This window comes from Triturus cristatus, chromosome 3_2 (assembly GCF_964204655.1).
Source record: "Triturus cristatus chromosome 3_2, aTriCri1.1, whole genome shotgun sequence".
Classification (NCBI taxonomy): Eukaryota; Metazoa; Chordata; class Amphibia; order Caudata; family Salamandridae; genus Triturus; species Triturus cristatus.
This window is the reverse complement of record NC_140584.1, coordinates 1,035,871,486-1,035,891,464: the sequence shown is the minus strand read 5'-3', so window position 1 is coordinate 1,035,891,464 and position 19,979 is coordinate 1,035,871,486. Positions and strand designations below refer to the sequence as shown.

The 19,979-nt window shown below is 49.7% G+C and overlaps 1 long non-coding RNA gene across 2 annotated transcripts in view; it reads right to left on the bottom strand.

The window, feature by feature from the left end:
* Nucleotides 1-235: 235 nt before the first annotated feature.
* LOC146859056 (uncharacterized) overlaps nt 236-19,979 on the bottom strand; it is a 320,388-nt gene continuing 300,644 nt past the window's right edge. For both annotated transcript variants that reach the window (XR_014979731.1, XR_014979730.1), the window contains exon 5: nt 236-626. This is a non-coding gene — a long non-coding RNA (uncharacterized LOC146859056). The remainder of the gene's footprint in view (nt 627-19,979) is intronic.

Below are 19,979 nucleotides of genomic sequence, written 5' to 3'. Positions count from 1 at the left end.
ATAGTGAATGCACAATTCTAAATCTACTCTAAATAATTTTTATAATATGCCGTGAACTGTTTTCCTGAGAAATATGATGTTACTCAAAAACACAATATCCCCTCATAGACAGGCTATGAGAACTATATTTTTATGGAAAGAAAGGGGACCCCTACAGAACAAATATACTTGCTATACGTAGAGACATTAGAACTTTATATAAGAGAAACTATAGCAAGCTTCTAATTTCAACAACCATTATCTAGGTGTACCAACATAATGTCTATAATCCATCATGTCCATAAAAATGTGAAGAGCCCAAAATATTTTTAGAAGAATACATTTTTTCCGTTTATTTTCTTTCAATTTTTATATTCTATTCAATTGGTTCATTCTATTTTATAAAAACTTTTTTTCTTCCTTTTTCCAAGATATGATACAAAAAGTATTACAATACATACAGACCACGATTATTTACAAAGACAATTTCGTCACAAAACTTTCCGATTAGACCATAAAAAAGGTGGTAGATGGTATTCAGTCAACTATGTAGATGATGATAACTTGATGTTGGCAAGCGGCAAAATAGGAACAGCGCGCGTTTCGGCACTACTGCCTTCATCAGGAAACCGTCTATTACAAAAGAACTAGATGAAACAAAATATAAACAATAAAAATTTATTACTAACTAACCTTAAATGGACACACCGAGAGTATATAGTATACATGTTTACCTAAAGTGCACAATTATACATTAATAGTCTACACGGCAAGCATATTTTTTTCATTTGATCATGATTCACAAAATATAAATAGTTTTATACAGTTGTATAGACATATATTTCTTATGATATAACATTTGATTTATATATAGCCATATGATGTAAACAAACTGTCTTGATTTTCTCTTCATTTATGTTAATTTATTCCAAGGTGTATATACTTGAAAAAATCTTAACACAAGAAGGACAATGCCAAGACAACGTTATAAAAAAACGCGAGGTGTATTGGATTTTTCTACTTGACACTGCAAACAAGGGATTGAATTTAGATATCCCCTGGGAAAATGCGATTGTCTAAATATCTGTGTGACAATCTAGTAATAGATTTGAGTTGCATCATTACAATTGCCAGATACAATGATGTTAATCTTTATCATCATTGTCATGTCATGAAAAGTCAGTTAAGAATCTGCTATTTGGGCTGTGGTCATAAAGATCCGCCTTCTTATATAATTTAAAAATATATATAATTTGAGAAATGCTTCTTTGCTAACACTGACATTAATACGGTTGTCATTAATAAATCCGGCCTGGCACCTAAATCATCATTCACACCTTCAATTGATCAAATGGCTCCAGAAAACAGCATTTTTGAACAAGTAGTATATAAAAAGCTACTAGCGGCCACAAAATATGTGCCCAACACTACCTTTAATATAAGTGTGAGTGAACATACTGCATTGATGAAACTTAAAAGTTCCCCTGAAATCACAATTAAAAGCTGTGACAAGGGTGGAGGAATAGCCATTTTAGATAAGATCTATGCCACTAAAATTGAAGAGATGTTGAGCGATAGTCAGTTTTATATGAAAACCACAAAAAAGCCAACTGAGAAATAAAAAATTAAATACACAGATTAACAACAAAAGCCCTAAGAAGTGGATATATCTGTAACAAAGAATTTGAGTACATGAACGTAGACCATCCTAGGCTAGCTAGCCTATATGGAACTCCTAAAATTCATAAAGATGAAAAAAATCCCCCTTTTAGACCTATTGTCACTACAATAGGATCTGTTACAGAACCAATATCAAAAAATCTTGACCCTATCCTTCGTCCATATGTCAAAAACATCCCAGGACATGTACAAGACTCACGTCACATAATTAATTTAATGGAGGGTACATCATTTAATCCTAATCGACAGTGGCTAGTCACATTAGATGTAGAAAGTCTATACAGTAACATACCATGTGATGGAGCCGTATCTGCCGTGCAATTGTTCATGACACTTATGAACATCGATTGTAATGCAAATTTTATCATTGATTGTTTACATATAATTCTAGAAGAAAACATATTCGAATTCCATGGTGAACTATACAAGCAGGTTAAAGGCGTTAGTATGGGCGCATCTTACGCCCCTACAATAGCCAATATCTATGTAGCATATTTTGAACAAAACTTTATTTTCAACAAAGTGGCTCCTTTTTATGAGTCTGTCCTACATTGGTCACGTTATATAGATGACATTATATTCATATGGGATGACGAGATAGACATTCTGGATGAATTCATATCATGGTTAAACTTATGTGACTCCAATCTAAAGTTCACTTCTAAATCAGACAATATGACAATTGAATTCCTTGACATATTGATTAAACACAAAAGCGGACAGCTCATAGTGGACCTATTTACAAAACCAACTGCACGTAACTAGGCCTGGGCGAAGCACTACGCTACGCTCGCGTAGTTTGCGAAGTTCGCGCTACTTCGCACTACGCGAACTGCACGTAGCACAGTGCGAACACGCGTAGCGTAGTGTTGCGTAGTGCTGCGGTCATTTTTTGCTTGCTCGCGGTCCTCAACGTCAAGTTGGCGACCGCGAGCAAGCAAAATGACATCCTGGCGAGACTTTTTCCTTGTTCGCGATCGCGAGCATGGAAAATAAACCTCCCGGCGAGATTCACAACGCGAGATGGTCAGGTTTCTCATTGCGAGGGGTCGCGTATGCTCGCGACCGCTCGCGATGAGAGACTACCAGTTCGCGTTGAGAAAGCTGCAGCTCGAGGAAAAATCTACTCGAGCAGCAGAAAACTACAGCTCGCACTGTGCAAGATGCCATTTTCAATGATTGCACAGTGCCGGTTGCTTGTCCGCACTGTGCAATCATTGAAAACAACATCTTGCACAGTGCGAACATGTTACTTCGCAGTTCGCGAAGTGCTACGCGTAGCTCGCGTAGTGCGAACTTCACTTTGCGTAGCTTCGCGAAGTGCTACTTCGCGAACTACGCCCACCCTTACACGTAACACACTTTTGCATTACAAAAGCTTTCACCCTATCATGCAGAAAGATAGCATCCCATTTGGGCAATTTCCACGCCTTAGACGTAACTGTACAAAATTGGAAGATTTTGACTTAAGAGCTACAGATATGACAAAGAAATTCCTAAATAGGGGATATCCACACAGACTGGTTAGACAGTCATATAAACGAGCCAGATTCTTTGATCAGCAACATTTACTACAGAACACTGTCTCGAAACAAGATGGAAAACTAGTTTTTGTTACCCGCCATTCCATCATGAATGAAAACATTCGCCAAATAATTTGCTCAAATTTGCATCTATTAAACATTAACAACTCATTTTCAGAAATCTTGCAGAAGCCACTTTTTGCATATCACAAAAACAAAAATCTGAAAGATCTTGTTGTGAGATCTCGCATGCCAATTAATAAATAGCCAACACAGAGAAGTGTTGTGAGCATGCTACCAATTGAAGGCAACTTTAAATGCGGCTCATGTAAAAGTTGCCCACTAATCATGGAAACGAACAAAATCAACTTTAATGGTCAAACAATTACATCTAAAGGTATGACAAATTGCAAATCCAAAAACATATTATACTTATTGATCTGTCCCTGCAATGAAGGATGTGGGTGAAACCTCACGTACATTTAGGGGCCGATTCCGATCCTGTATTTTTTTTTCCCGTACGACTCGTATCCGTATTTTTTTCCGTACGAATGGTACAAGTCACGTCCAACCCGTGAAGTACGATTCATACGGGATAAAGTACATATGGATCGGCTAGATCCGTACGAATCGTAGCGGGAAAAGTTTTACGAGACGGACCCGGACACTTTTCCGTACGAATCGTAAAAACACAGTCCAAGCGTACAAGTACGATCCGGACCGGCTTACCGAATTACATTTTGTCCGGAAAACGTCCGTCCCGTACACGGGAATGACTTGTACAAATGCAATGTCTGTGTACGCACCGTACAGTAGCAATATTGGTGTACGCACCGTACATAAGCGATGGCGGTGTACGCACCGTACATAGCGATGGCGGTATACGCACCGTACATAAGCGATGGCGGTGTACGCACCGTATATAGCGATGGCGGTGTACGCACCGTACATAAGCGATGGCGGTGTACGCACTGTACATCAGCGATGGCGGTGTACGCACCGCACATAGCAATGGCGGTGTACGCACCGTACATACACAAAGCATGGGGCCGTGTGTCTGTACGACTCGTACCCCTCTACTGTACTGAACCACGGACACTGAAAAACTGCACAAGGAGGGTCTATTTCACTCGCACAACACCACAAAACACGTCTACACTGCACAAAAAATGGAAAGGACTCACCTGGACACATCCAAACAGGGAAACAGAGGGGCAAACTCACAACCACCTCTTATGACACATCGACCAAAAATTCAAACTGAGCCACATCCACAAATGGACCAATAAAAAGGGCCCACACACACAAACCATGAGCCTTTGCAACAGACTCACTGCAGCTACAGAGCACACAACAAACAACTGCACCCACCACCTTACCATATACACCTTCACACAACCTCCTTCACACATACCCCCTCTTCACATTCACACCCACACCGTCACATTCAGACCCACACACCCACAACCATCCACACCCTCACCCCAATCCATGCCCACAGACAAGAATCCAAAGTTCACAAGGGAGGAGCTGAAGATCCCGGTCAATGAAGTCATCAGAGTCGAGCCACAGCTGTTTGGAACATTGGTTAGACAGACCAGCATAGCTGAAAAATCACGCCTGTGGCAGAGGATTGTCGATAGGGTGAATGCTGTTGCACCCATCAGAAGGACCAGGAATGAATGATAAGCCAGGTGGTACGATCTGCGGAGGGCGGTCAAGCGCAAAATGAATGAGGACTACGCCCAGAGCAACATCACTGGAGGTGGTGCACCCCGCAGACCAGTACATTACCATCCCTGGGAGGAGAAGGTGATGGCCATGCTTCTGCCGGTGGGAGTACATGGACTCCAAGGAGTTGCAGAGCCTTGTGAGTACACAAACAACTTACGTAACATGGGGGTAATGCCATCCACACCCCAACTACACCAAATGCACGCAACTACCCCCAAACCATCAATGGCCAGAACCACAGTCAAAAACTACGCTAATGCCAATAACATGTGTATGCCCCATTGAGAAAGCAAGGCCATGCCACGTCCCATGCTACATGAAGCACCAACCCAAAAATAGATATCTGGTATGCTGGGAGGGTGGGTGGCACAAAACGCATGTTTGAATCATCAATCAGACACAATTGCCCTCATCCCATATGGCCCAGCTACATACCTATGCACCATGCGCAATGCACAGGGATTGGGAAAGTACTGACAAGATAGCTCACACTCGGCCTGGGTGTAGGCAGCACAAGGCCTTCCTGTGACCAGTGCAAACACCAAGACAACAAGGTCAGATATCTAGGACAGGAACTCACACTCACTGTCATGGCAGCATGCTCCATGGGGGGACAGCTACATCACCTGGGAGCCACACTGTCAAATCATACTACACCCACCAGCAGGCCCTGCCACACACACCCCTTACACAAGCAGACACCACCAGGACAGGCAATGGATTTACCCACTGTCACAATGGACATGCAACACAACAAGACCAATACATAGCCGAAGAAGCATCCAAGCCCCAAATGGACATGTCAAAGACTCAGGAGAACATATCAATCAACATACCCATCCACAAGTGAACATTGAGGAGAATGCTAGGCACATACAACTACCTGGAGGAACAGTGCCAACTTGAATGTGTATGAAACATGTATGTTGCATGAAACAGCATTAACATTGTCTGTCTCTTACACACAGGGCAACGTAATGAATATCCCCCCAACAATGAGGGGGAAGAATCACAGTCACAGGCTCGGGAGGAACCTGATCCCACCGCCAACGACGCCTCTCAACATGGGCAACCCTCCCTGTGCCACCAGGCGAAGACCACCACCAGCCACAGGGAGGAAGGAGGAGGAGGATTCGTCTGACGGAGCGTCCCAAGCATCGTCAAGGCCTGCATCTGAGGGTCCCGAGAGGAAGGTGGGTCGTCCACGGAAAAGACCATGAGAGGCAGCGGCCCATCCACATCTCCCAGGTCACCTGGCCTTCATGTGCGACAGCATCACCTCATTGACTGACATCATCTGCCACATGGACTTGCTGGTCACAGTCTGACCAATGATGCCAAACACTGTGGTCTGGACTCTGTTGACTTCAAATGCCAAGGATCCCATCTCCCCCTGTGAACTTTGGATTCTATGGTCCCTGCATAGCACCTTTTTCTGTGCACAAATCACGCCCCAGAGCTATAAATAAAAAATTAAGACATGAAATTTTATGCTGCAGTCATTTAGCATGATTACACAACATACTTGTGGGGATATGTCGAAGTATGCCTGAGTGTGGAACAAACTCCAGCCGTCCCTACACTTGGATCTGAGACCGGTCGAGGACACACATGGGTCACAATGTATCACAAAATACAGACATGGAGCCCAATACTTACACGTGATGGCCTCAAGATGCTGAGGGGGGGCTTGCAATACTGCTCAGACAGACCAATTTGGAAGAGTATCATGAAGGTGTAGAGGTCATGGGTCATGTTGATGTTCCCGGGGAGGGAGTCCCAGGTCTGTTTTGCGAGGTGGGAGAACTATCTCCTGCATGCAGTTTTTATGTGGATGTGATGAATGGTGGCCAGGGCAAGGTGAGCTGCATGGAGTTGGTTCAACGGGGTGTTGGATGACAGACATCCAAGGTCGGTGTTGGGTCTGGGGTTGTGGACTGCCTCCTGAGTGTGGTTGAGGAGTCTGAAGGTGATCCTGCAGCACACAGTGAGCCATTGTACCAGGTGGACGGTGATGGGGCTGGGGTGGGGGATGTTGCAGATGAGGTGTGCGGATGCTCCCAGGATGTGGACAACTTCTCCTGCAGTTTTGCTGTTATTCTCCGTAGAGGCCGGTGCTGTAGTTGAGCCGGCTGTTGTCGTGGACCAGGGGGACGGTCTGTCTTGCCTTGGAGTGAATCCATCTGTGGGTCATTTGCAGCATGTGGGGGGTGTTGCAGCATGAGGTACAGATGGTGGTGAGTTGCATGGTAATTGTCATCGATGGGTCCATGATGAACACCAGCTTGCGTGCGTGGCCACTGGGTGCTGGTGCGGTGCACAGACCAGTGGGACACAAGGAGTTGAGCCAGCTGTAAGGGGACAATCCTCAGATGATGACTTCTGTCCTGTCCAAGTCCAGCCTCAGGTGGCTGATGTTCAGCCATTCCTCAACAGATCTCATGCCTTCTTGAAGTTTTGATCTGGCAATGGCTGGGTCTTTGGTGAGTTAGAGGAGCATCTGGTTGTCAATGGCATACGAGATGATGATTAGGTCGTGTGCGCATGTGTTGGTGGAGAGGGGGGTCATGGAGACATTGAAGATCGTCACGCTGAGAGAAGAGCCCTGTGGCATGGGCCAGATGACCCCAGTGTACTACATGTTGCAGGGTGGAGGCAGACTCCCAGGGCCTTGCTGGTGAGCGACTTTCTGATTTGACCCTGGGCCCTTCTCTGGATACCAGTGTTGGAGATGTGTGAGCTGACAGTGTGGTAGCACATGGTGTAGAATGCCATTGAGAGGTCAAGGGTGGTGGCCTCACCATTGTTGAGCATGGCAAAGTTGTCTTTGGTGGTGGCAATGCTGACGGCTGCAGTGGTGTGATTACTGCGGAAGATGGTCTGGTGCCGGTTGCCTGGAGAAGGTTGCATGGAGGAAAATTGTCATTTGCTTGTTGAGTGTCTTCCTGATGACATTTCCTGGGTGGGGAAGCAGGGTGATGTACCAGGAGATCCTGCGGTACTGCCGTCCGTTGTCTAAGAAGGGCCTGGGTCTCTGCATGCCTCCTTCACTCATGGAATGTGGCAAACTCAAAGGAGACATTCAGGACGCGCTGGAAGTGGGCTTCAAGGATGTGGAATGATGTGGTTTAGATGTTGTGTGGGAAGGGGCCTGATGGAGAGCCAGAGTGTATGTTGCAATGAGCCAGGTTGTGTCATTGCAGCTGATGGGAGTCCATAACCTGATGGGGGTTTGTCCTGCAGATAATAGTGCTGTCTGCGTCTGTGTGCCAAGGCTGTCGTGTATGCCCATGAGCTTGCAGTGGTACAAAGTTGCAAGGGATGTGATCTGCCTTGCAAGACTGGGGTGTCTTGGATGGAGATCTGCTGTCAGTTCACTCACAATGCTAATGAGCTCCTTGATGTTGTGTGTTTGGGTGTCTCGGCACTATATGAAGGATCTCCGCTTGTCCTTGCTGATGATATGGTGATGGCTGTGTGTGGTGTTTTCCAGGGCTGTAAGGCAAATAATGGCTCTTTGTGTTGCAAGGTTTGCACAAGAGTCCGGATAAGTCTGTAGGAGTCCTGTAGGTCTGCCTTGTCCCAGGTGCCTGAACTGTTGTTGTGCTTCACCGGAAAGTCTGTCAATGTGGAAAGATTGTTGGATCAGTTGCTGTTCCAGTGCGTGAGGTTGCAGGGTGTGGCGGGGGTGTTGTTTTGAGTGTCCCACACAGCTTGTCTGTGGTGACTTACATCAAGCATCTTTGGGGGATCGGTAGCGGGGTGTGGGGCAGTGTGTTGCTTGTCGGAGACGTGGAGTCAAATGTTGATGTACCAATGATGGATGGTGGTGTTATTCCCCTCCAGCAAGAAGTTACTGGCCCACAGCCACATGTAGCCCATGGAGGTTAGGGCGTGCGTGCAGATGTACGTGTTGATGGCTTAGCGGAATAGTGGATGTAGTCCTGCAGATCTGTAGAGGAGTGTTACACTGAGGGTTGCCATGGAGTTGCTGCAAACCCGGATTTGTGACTCTGAGGGTGTACTTGTGAATAAATAGCAATTCATCCCCCGGGACTGGTGTTGCAGTCCCTGCGGGTGGTCTTGTACCCGTGTGAGATGGCAATGAAGACGTCATGTGCTGAGGATGTGTTAGACCTGGCACCTTGGCGTGAGTCTCCCTTCCACTTTTTGTCGCTGTGCCTCATGTATTTTTATGGTGTTGGCCGCTCAGCGCATTGTGCCACTGCCAACCAGTGCCACAGTGCAAGTGCTCCCTATATAAAATGTATATGTTGGTTGGATTCCATGATTGGCTTATTTGGTTTACTGTCAGACCCCAGTAAAGTGCACCAGGAGTGCCAGGGCGTGTAAATACAAATACCGCTGGTGGGCTTGCAGCACTGGTTGTGCCACCCACAGAAGCGACCTGGTAAAATGCATCTAGGTCTGCCATCGCAGAACCTGTGTGCAGTCTGATACTAGCATTCTGACTGGCAAGTGCACACAATTGCCAGTCCCTAAACCTTCCCTTAACTTCATGTTAGTCACCCCTATGGTAGGCCCAAGGGCAGGGTGCGTTGTAAGCATAAGGTAGGACAAGCCCTGATGTGTGTGGCATGTCCTAATAGTGAATTACAGCCATTTTCGTTTTTCACTATTGTAAGGCTACCCTGTTCTCATAGGCCAGAATGGGCTGTTAAGATTGTTACATCCTATGATCCTAACATGCCCAGGGAACATGGTAGAAGATCGAGTTTATTATGCCAGAACTCAGAATAATAAGGTACATCTTTTCGTAAGGTTTATTTTAATATTCTGCGTTTGCAAATGCCACTTTTAGAAAGATGGCCTTTGCTTGCCTAACCATTTCAGCCCGCCTCTGCGTGATGTGTATCTGCTGTCTGGCTTGTGTGAGTGACAGGGCTGGGGAAACCCGAATGGGCAGGGCTAGGTAGCCTGGGGGTGAATGGAAAGATTGACAGGTAGATGGGTGGGAGGAGTACACCTGGACTCTGAATAGGACTGTGCTCCGCCCCCTGCATCGCGTCAACAAAGTGCTCCAGAACTGGACTGAACTAGGCAAGGGCCCCCCTGGCCTGGGAGAACAAAAGAAATGTAGTATAAATGTAGGACCCCTGCTCCTAAGAAATCAGATCCGCTTTGAACCAAGAAGAATCTCTGCCTGAGGAGGAGGCGCCAGTAAAGCTGTACGGAGGAAGACTGTCCCTATCCTGGGGGACTGGCCTGCAGTGGTGACCTTGCTGCCAAAGGAGAGAAGAGGAACCCCTTACTAAAGACTTTGCTTCATTTTGATTTCAAGAAACCTTGTGCTTTCAAAAACGATCTCCAAGGGCCTGGAAGTGAGCTTGCCCCCTGAACTGAGCCCCAGGACCATTGGGCACATCCTGACCTTCACTCGCCTACTGTGGTGTTCCTGCCCTCGCCGGAGCCGTGACTCCCGTGCCCATCAGCCCCTCCGTGAGCCGTGACCGGACTGCTTAGCCGCCCCTGCCTTGAGAAGAGCCTCGCTCGATCTGAGCCGCTCTCCCTACGCCGTGCTGGGCAGCCCCCGTCACCTCGCTCGCCGGAGGCCCGCTGCGCACCTTCACCCCTCCCGCCGGAATCGGCGCTGTGAGCATCTCCAAGCCTCGGACGGCCCGGACATGGAAAGCGTGCCCGGCTGCCCTGCTTTGCTCACCTGCCAACCTGAAACACCCCGCTCTTGCTGTGAGCCTGAAGGACCAGACCCCCCTCGTAAAGTGTGGGAGCCCCGGACGCCGCCATGCCCTTCTGAAGAGCCGCTGAGCACCCCGCACCCTCTTTCACGAAAAGAAACAAGGTACTGTAACTTACGAACTCGACCGCGAGCTCGCATCGGATCCAGGGTCCGCAACGTTCTATTTTCCCAGCCGTCTGACGCGTGCCTCCCGGTTACCGTCTCAGCGCGAAGTGCGCTGAGGCCCACAGTTCACCTTGTTGCCCCGCATAAGAAGAACTTCCCGTATAAAGAGAACTTTCCGTAACAATAGAGATCGTGGCCCCACCGTTTCACCGTTGCTGGGTCTTGTACTAAATCTGCTGAAAATATAAAAGCCTTATTTTTGTATACAACCTGCCTGGTGTCCGTTTGCGGTGCATGCAAAGTATTTACTGTGTGTATAATTGCAAGTGCTTAACCATGTACGCCCTGTGGTTTAGCCTTGACTGCTCGTGCCACGCACCTAGAGGGTGAGCAGGGGTTATTCTAAGGAGCCATCCTTCGCCCTGACTAGAAGTAAAGGGTCCCTGCTTGTCGCTGGTACTTGCCTGCGCCAACCAGGGTCCCCTCATTCCTAACATTGGAGGCAGCGGTGAGGATTTTCGGATTTGCATTTGTAGTTTGCATATAGTAGATCATTGATCGCCACATAGTGAGTGCAGACCAGTAACGCAGCCACAATACTATTGATTTTTTTGTTTTGCCAAGAATCTACATTTTTGAGAAACCATGTCTGGTTCACTCCCTGCAGGAAGGGTAGCCTCTATAGTCTCTGGAATGGATGATGTAGATTGGGTAGAAGGCGCACTTGAGAGCTACACAAATGAGGATTTGAAAGGTTTTTGCTCAAAGTTCAGAATTTCCCAAACTGGATTGAAAAACAAGGCCCAACTCGTAAAGGCACTGAGGGCCTGGTATGAGTCAAGGGCACCAGAGAATATGGTGGAAGTGGTTCCACCAGAAAGCGCCCATGAGTTTGCCAGAGGCCTTTCGCCAGAAGAGTTGGCCGACAGGGCAGCAACCAGGGCACATTAAGTAGAGATGGCAAAGCTTAATGGGCAGATGGATATGGACAAACAAAGATTGGCCATGTAAGAAAGGAAAATCCAAATGGAACATGAGATGAAGCTGAGGGAGCTGGAGCTGAAAGCGAAAAGTTTGGAGCTTAATCCCTCTGGTGGCAGCACACCGCCAGTACTGGCGGAATCAAGGGTATATATTCCTAAAGATGTGGTTAAGGAGTTTTTTAAGAATGATGACATAGGGCAGTGGTTCAAAGCCTACGAAGTAGCCATGTCCTCCCACCGGGTCCCTGAGAAGGATTGGGGAGCGGGGTTGTGGGGGCGGTTCTTGAGTGAAGGGCGGGACACACTGCTAGATTTGCCCTCAGATGTGTATAACTCTTACCCCCATATGAAGGATGCTTTAATGGCTAGGTATGGGTTAACTCCTGAAATGTATAGATAGAGGTTCAGGGGTTGCACTAAGATTCCCAATAGTAACTATGTGGAGTATGTGACTTTTTTTTGCAGAGCACTGGATGGTTGGATAAAGGGTAGCAAGGTTGATGATTTTCAAGGGCTTCTTGATTTAATGGCATGGGAGCACTTGTCCAGTAATTGTTTTCCTGAGCTACGTCAGCACCTGATTGATAGTAGGCTGACTAACCCTAGGAAGCTTGCTGAGGAGGCGGACCGCTGGGTCAGTACCAGGGTCCACAAGGGTCACGTGGGAGATTCCGCGAAAGGTGGGCAGGGTCCCCAGCAGAAGAATGGGGGGGACAGGGGTAACTAGAGGGAGTTCCCAAAAAGGCCCCAAAGTAATCCCCAAGGGAACCAAGGGAAAGGTTCTCAGCCTGCCCCACCACCCGAGACCGACCGGGGCCCCGACAGGTCCTCCTGTTCAGAAGGGGCCCCTAAAATGTTACAAGTGTGGTAACATGGGGCATTTTGCCTCTGATGTAAAGTGTCCTTTGTATGGTAAACCAGCACCCACTGGTGCTCCACCCCGGCGGGTGACTAGTGTAGCCTTTGGGGCGGAGATGGGTGCCCAAGGTAGGTGGGCTCCCACAGAGTTGTCCCTTGTCTCATTAGGAGACTGTGAAGTGGTCCCCCAAACCCAGCTGCCTGATAACACTAAGAAATACAGGCAGTGGGTGACTATCAATGGCCGTAGGGTGGAAGCTCTGAGAGATACAGGAGCCAGTGTGACAGCTGTCAAGTGTCACCTGGTGTCTCAAGAGCAGGTGGTCCCAGGAGCATTCTATCCAGTTGTTGCCGCTGACAACACAGAGAGTCACTGCAAGGTAGCTCAGGCTCCCTTTGAGTGGGAGGGGGTCTCTGGTACTCTTCAGGTAGCTGTGAGGCCCGCCATGCCTGTAGACTGTCTGTTAGGGAACGACTTGGAGAGCTCACCTTGGGCTAAGGTGGAGCGGAGTGCTATCCTGGAGATGTTGGGTATGCCGAATTGGGCGTGTGCCACCATGCGGTCCATGGCAGCAAGTAGAGGTACTCAAGAGGTCCTGGAGCCTGAGAGGGAGGCCCAGGAACCAGCCTTAGAGAGAAGGAGGAGGGGGCGCGGGAAACCGGCCCCTGAAGTTCCCACGGTCCAGGAGGAAGCAGACCTTGAGGGGGATGCCCTGGAGCCTACAGGGGAACAGATAGCTGAACTGGGGGGCCTGCCTCAGCTGACCCATTGGCAGCAGGAAGGAGGCCCCTCCAGGGAGGACTTTTGTAAGGCGCAAAAAGAATGCCCTTCTCTCGTGGGTATGCGGCAGCAGGCTGCAGACCAGGCCGCTGGTGATCACTCAGGGTCACATTTCATTTACTGGGAGAACGACCTCCTATATACAGAGCCTAAGGTTGCTGAGCCTGGGTCAGCCCGTGCGCTGGTGGTACCCCAGGACTTCAGAGTCTTCCTACTGGGGCTGGCTCACGATGTGCCATTGGCAGGGCATTTGGGGCAGGACAAGACCTTTGAAAGGCTTGTCACCCACTTTTATTGGCCTCAAATGCGCAGGAGTTCAGACACTCACTGCAGGACATGACAGACTTGCCAGGCAAGTGGAAAGAGTGAAAGAAAGCAGAAGGCTCCACTCCAGCCATTCCCTGTGGTCGGTACCCCATTCCAGCGAGTGGGGATTGACATTGTAGGGCCACTGGACCCCAGGACAGCCATGGGCAATAGGTTCATCCTGGCCTGATGGACCATGCCACCCAGTACCCAGAAGCCATCCCTCTGAGGACAGTGACGGCCCCTGTGGTGGGACGTGCACTGATGGGAATTTTCTCCAGAGCGGGATTCCCTCTAGAGGTGGTGTCTGACCGGGGTACCAATTTCATGTCCAAATACATGAAATCCCTTTGGCAAGAGTGTGGTGTAACCTACAAGTTCACCACACCTTACCACCCCCAAGGAAACGGGTTGGTTGAGAGATTCAATCGTACCCTCAAAGGCATGATAATGGGCCTAGAAGGACCCATGAGGCGTAAGTGGGACGTCCTCTTACCATGCCTTCTCTTTGCTTCCCGTGAGGTGCCACAGAAGTCTCTAGGGTTCAGCCCCTTTGAGTTCCTGTATGGCCACCCAGTGAGAGGACCTCTAAGTCTGGTCAAGGAAGGCTGGGAGCAATCTCCCAGGAAACCTCCCCAGAATGTTTATAGTTACATGCTGGCCTTCAGGAATCAGACTAGGCGATTCAGGAAACTTGCTGAGGCAAATCTGGAAGCCAGCCAGGAGGAGATGAAGTGGTGGTACGACCAGAATGCCAGTCTGGTAGAGCTTCAGCCTGGACAAAAGGTATGGGTCTTGGCCCCAGTTGAGCCCTGTGCACTCCAGGATAAGTGGACCGGTCCCTTTGAGGTGGTGGAGCGCAAGAGTCCTGTGACCTATTTGGTGGACTTGCGGTCTCCAAGGAACCCCTTAACCTCTTGAGTGCCCATGACGAGCTGGTCTTGTCATGGGCCGCGGTTGCGCTGTGCCCATGACGAGACCAGCTCGTCATAAACCCCGCCCGCTAATAAAACGCCCGGCACAGGGCGGGGAAAGGGGCGGGCACTCAAGGGGTTAAGGATCCTTCATGTCAACCGCCTCAAGCCCCACTTGGAGAGGTCCTATGTGGGCATGCTCCTGGCAACAGATGCTGGGATGGAAGAGGAGACCGAGCCTCTTCCAGACCTCCTGTCAGCCCAGGAGCAAGATGGGTCAGTGGATGGTGTCATCCTCTCTTCCGCCCTGACCCCTGAGCAACAGAATAATTGTCGCCAATTGCTGGGGCAATTTTCTGATCTGTTTTCCCTGGTTCCCGGTGTCACTGATTGGTGCGTCCATGATGTGGACACTGGGGATAGCCCACCCGTGAGGCACAAGGCCTACAGGGTGACTGACAGGGTGAGGGCATGCATCAAGGAGGAGGTCTCCAAGATGTTTGCACTCGAGGTAATTGAGTCCTCCAGCAGTCCTTGGGCCAACCCAGTGGTCTTGGTCCCAAAGGCTGCAGCGCCGGGAGCCACACCCGAACTCCGGTTCTGTGTGGACTACAGAGGACTCAATTCGGTCACCAGGCCTGACGCACACCCCATCCCCAGAGCTGATGAGCCCATAGATCGGCTAGGGGCTGCCAACTACCTCAGCACGTTTGATTTAACGTCTGGGTATTGGCAGATCGCCTTAACCGATGGGGCCAAAGAGAGGTCAGCATTTCGACCCCAGATGGGCACTACCAGTTCCGGGTTATGCCCTTTGGGATGAAGAATGCCCCTGCCACCTTCCAGAGGTTGGTCAACCAGGTGTTGGCTGGACTGGATTCGTTCAGTGCTGCCTACCTGGATGACATCGCAGTGTTCAGCTCCACTTGGGAAGAACACCTGCGCCACCTCTGGGAAGTGTTGATGGCACTGCGGAGGGCAGGCCTCACGATCAAGGCGAGTAAGTGCCAGATGGGGCAGGGTTCCGTGGTGTACTTGGGGCACCAGGTTGGGAGCGGCCAGGTGGCGCCCCTTCAACCCAAGATAGAAACCATCCTGAATTGGTAGCTGCCCAAAACCCAGACAGAGGTGAGAGCCTTCCTAGGTCTCACCGGGTACTACAGGAGGTTTGGCAACATTGTTGCCCCCTTGACAGCGCTGACTTCTAGGAAGCAGCCCAGGAAAGTGATTTGGACTGACACCTGTCAGAAAGCTTTTGAGGCCCTGAAAGCTGCTATGTGCACAGCGCCCGTGCTCTTGGCTCCCAACTTCTCCAAAGAGTTTATCGTTCAGACAGACGCTTCAGAGCATGGTGTGGGGGCTATTCTTTCACAGATTAATGAAGAGGGCCTAGATCAACCTGTAGCCTTCCTTAGCAGGAGGTTACTTCCACGGGAACAGAGATGGAGTGCTATTGAGCGTGAGGCCCCTCAGATGGTTGATGCATATGAGGGGTGAGAATCCAAAGCTGTTGAGGTAGTCCATTTCCCTACAGGGTATGGATTTCACGGTGGAACATCGCCCTGGTACAGATCACGCCAATGCAGACGGTCTGTCCAGATTTTTCTGCCTTAGTGACGAGGAACTCCCTGGGGTAGGGTAGTTCTCCCCACTTTTCAGCTGGGGGGACACGTGTTAGACCTGGCACCTTGGCGTGAGTCTCCCTTCCACTTTTTGTCGCTGTGCCTCATGTATTTTTATGGTGTTGGCCGCTCAGCGCACTATGCCACTGCCAACCAGTGCCACAGTGCAAGTGCTCCCTATGTAAAATGTATATGTTGGTTGGATTCCATGATTGGCTTATTTGGTTTACTGTCAGACCCCAGTAAAGTGCACCAGGAGTGCCAGGGCGTGTAAATACAAATACCGCTGGTGGGCTTGCAGCACTGGCTGTGCCACCCACAGGCGCGGCCGGGTAAAATGTGTCTAGGTCTGCTATCGCAGAACCTGCGTGCAGTCTGGTACTGACATGCTGACTGGCAAGTGCACACACTTGCCAGTCCCTAAACCTTCCCTTAACTTCATGTTAGTCACCCCTATGGTAGGCCCAAGGGCAGGGTGCGTTGTAAGCATAAGGTAGGACAAGTCCTGATGTGTGTGACATGTCCTAATAGTAAATTACAGCCATTTTCGTTTTTCACTATTGTAAGGCTACCCTGTTCTCATAGGCCAGAATGGGCTGTTAAGATTGTTACATCCTATGATCCTTAAATGCCGAAGGAACATGGTAGAAGATCGAGTTTAGTATGCCTGAACTCAGAATAATAAGGTACATCTTTTCGTAAGGTTTATTTTAATATTCTGCGTTTGCAAATGCCAGTTTTAGAAAGATGGCCTTTGCTTGTCTAACCATTTCAGCCCGCCTCTGCGTGATGTGTATCTGCTGTCTGGCTTGTGTGAGTGACAGGGCTGGGGAAACCCAGATGGGCAGGGCTAGGTAGCCTGGTGGTGGATAGAAAGATTGACAGGTAGATGGGTGGGAGGAGTACACCTGGACTCTGAATAAGACTGTGCTCTGCCACCACAATGCCGGCTCCGCCCCCTGTGGAGCGTCTGATGACTCTGCCCTGCACTCTGAAAGAAGAAGCCTGCATCGCGTCAACAAAGTGCTCCAGAACTGGACTGAACTAGGCAAGGGCCCCCCTGGCCTGGGACAACAAAAGAAATGTAGTATAAATGTAGGACCCCTGCTCCTAAGAAATCAGATCCGCTTTGAACCAAGAAGAATCTCTGCCTGAGGAGGAGGCGCCAGTAAAGCTGTACGGAGGAAGACTGTCCCTATCCTGGGGGACTGGCCTGCAGTGGTGACCTTGCTGCCAAAGGAGAGAAGAGGAACCCCTTACTAAAGACTTTGCTTCATTTTGATTTCAAGAAACCTTGTGCTTTCAAAAATGATCTCCAAGAGCCTGGAAGCGAGCTTGCCCCCTGAACTGAGCCCCAGGACCATTGGGCTCATCCTGACCTTCACTCGCCTACCGCTGGACTGTGGTGTTCCTTCCCTCGCCGGAGCCGTGACTCCCTTGCCCATCAGCCCCTCCGTGAGCCGTGACCGGACTGCTTAGCCGCCCCTGCCTTGGGAAGAGCCTCGCTTGATCTGAGCTGCTCTCCCTACGCCGTGCTGGGCTGCCCCCGCCACCTCGCTCGCCGGAGGCCCGCGGCGCACCTTCACCCCTCCCGCCGGAATCGGCGCTGTGAGCATCTCCAAGCCTCGGACGGCCCGGACGTGGAAAGCGTGCCCGGCTGCCCCGCTTTACTCACCTGCCAACCTGAAACACCCCGCTCTTGCTGTGAGCCTGAAGGACCAGACCCCCCCCTCACAAAGCGTGGGAGCCCCAGACGCCACCTCACCCTTCTGAAGAGCCACTGAGCGCCCCGCACTCGCTTTCACGAAAAGAAACAAGGTACTGTAACTTACGAACTCGACCGCGAGGTCGCATCGGATCCAGGGTCCGCAACGTTCTGTTTTCCCTGCCGTCTGACACGTACCTCCTGGTTACCGTCTCAGCACGAAGTGCGCTGAGGCCCACAGTTCACCTTGTTGCCCCGCATAAGAAGAACTTCCCGTATAAAGAGAACTTTTCGTAACAATAGCGATCGTGGCCCCACCGTTTCACCGTTGCTGGGTCTTGTACTAAATCTGCTGAAAATATAAAACCCTTATTATTGTATACAACCTGTCTGGTGTCCGTTTGTGGTGCATGCAAAGTATTTACTGTGTGTATAATTGCAAGTGCTTAACCGTGTACGCCCTGAGGTTTAGCCTTGACTGCTCGCGCAACGCCCCTAGAGGGTGAGCAGGGGTTATTCTAAGGAGCCATCCTTCGCCCTGACTAGAAGTAAAGGGTCCCTGCTTATTGCTGATACTTGCCTGCGCCAACCAGAACCCCCTCATTTCTAACAGGATGCTTTTGTCCAGGTTACTGTCATGAAGGTGATGTGTGGGGCTGTCGTGTTGAGGAGGTAACAGAGTCCAATGGCGTGCTGGTGGACGGAGCGAGTGTGGAGTAGGAGGCACATTACCTGGTTGTTCTGACAGGGTCTTGTAGGCTGGGCAGCGCTGTGTAGGCAGTTGGAGTAGCACACTCAGCATGCGAAGGTGTCGTGTGTGTGCTTAGGGGTTGCCTGATAGCAGGAGGATGATTGTCACAATGACATTGCTTGGAAAGTGGCTGCAGCATGAGCCTGTTGTGTGACGTGGGTCATGCAAAGACTAGAGGGTCGTGCACTGTGCATGTTGCAGGCGCATGCGTATCTGTCTTTGGCACGGCGCTGGGGCTACAGTGGCACCGAAAAGCTGCTGCCTGCATTTCGAATGGGCAGAGGGGGAAGGGCAGAGCATTTTGGAGGTGTGGAGGTTGCAGAATCAGGGCACTCGGTGGGGGGGTGCCGCAGGTGAGGCAGCAGCAGGCGGAAGGGGTTAGAAATTAGGCAAAAAGTAGCACACACAGACAAGGTCTGAAAGGCAAAGTGCAACAGGTGTATGTAAAGGAAGGAGTGGCAGGTCACTCATGGGTCACTACGAGAAAATGTATGAACAATCACCATAAATTAAAGCCACTGGATCAGGCAACAAAATGCGGAGATGCGCAAAGGAGACACACCATCAGCAGGCGTTCACGTCCCGTTGTGGGGAGCAAGCTGCACAAATACATACCCAACAAGGTACTTCATGCACAATAGAGATCATTAGCCATAAAGCACTGCATGCATGTTGCCAAAGTACACATACACACAGATGCTCAATCTTTGACAATTATGCCATAGATGACGCATGCAAACTGTCAAGAGAGCTGCAGTGACTGAGATGAGGCACTTTGGATTGTGCTGAACACCTCTATTCCACATACACGCACAAAGGGATATGCATCCATATCAACAGACTCACAGGTCAGTTGACAGAACATGTGGGACATACGCTGGACACCCCCTTCACAACACGGATGATGTCAATCCCAATGAACTGGCACACAAGTTAAGGGGATGAGCCAAACACATCCTGCTGCACACGGAGAGGCTGCAATTCCCCATGGAGCCTGTTGTTGTGAAGTCCCCCACTATGTCCACCCGTAGCATCTGCAATGTTTCAGAGGCAAGGTTTACACACATTGATGCTTTCATCAGACGCCACACTCCACTACAGATGACTGTCAAGAAGGGTGAATATCATGTCATGGGAGTGATGCTACATGTTATATGCTCCATGGCGAGAAGACATGTATGCATGGTACCACAACATGCACAGAAGCAGTCCCCACACATTCCAAACCCGCACCACCACAAAAAATCCTTGCTGCAAACCTTACCAAGACTGACCTTTCCACATGTCCTTGCATGGAACGCTGATTCAGCACACGTTGC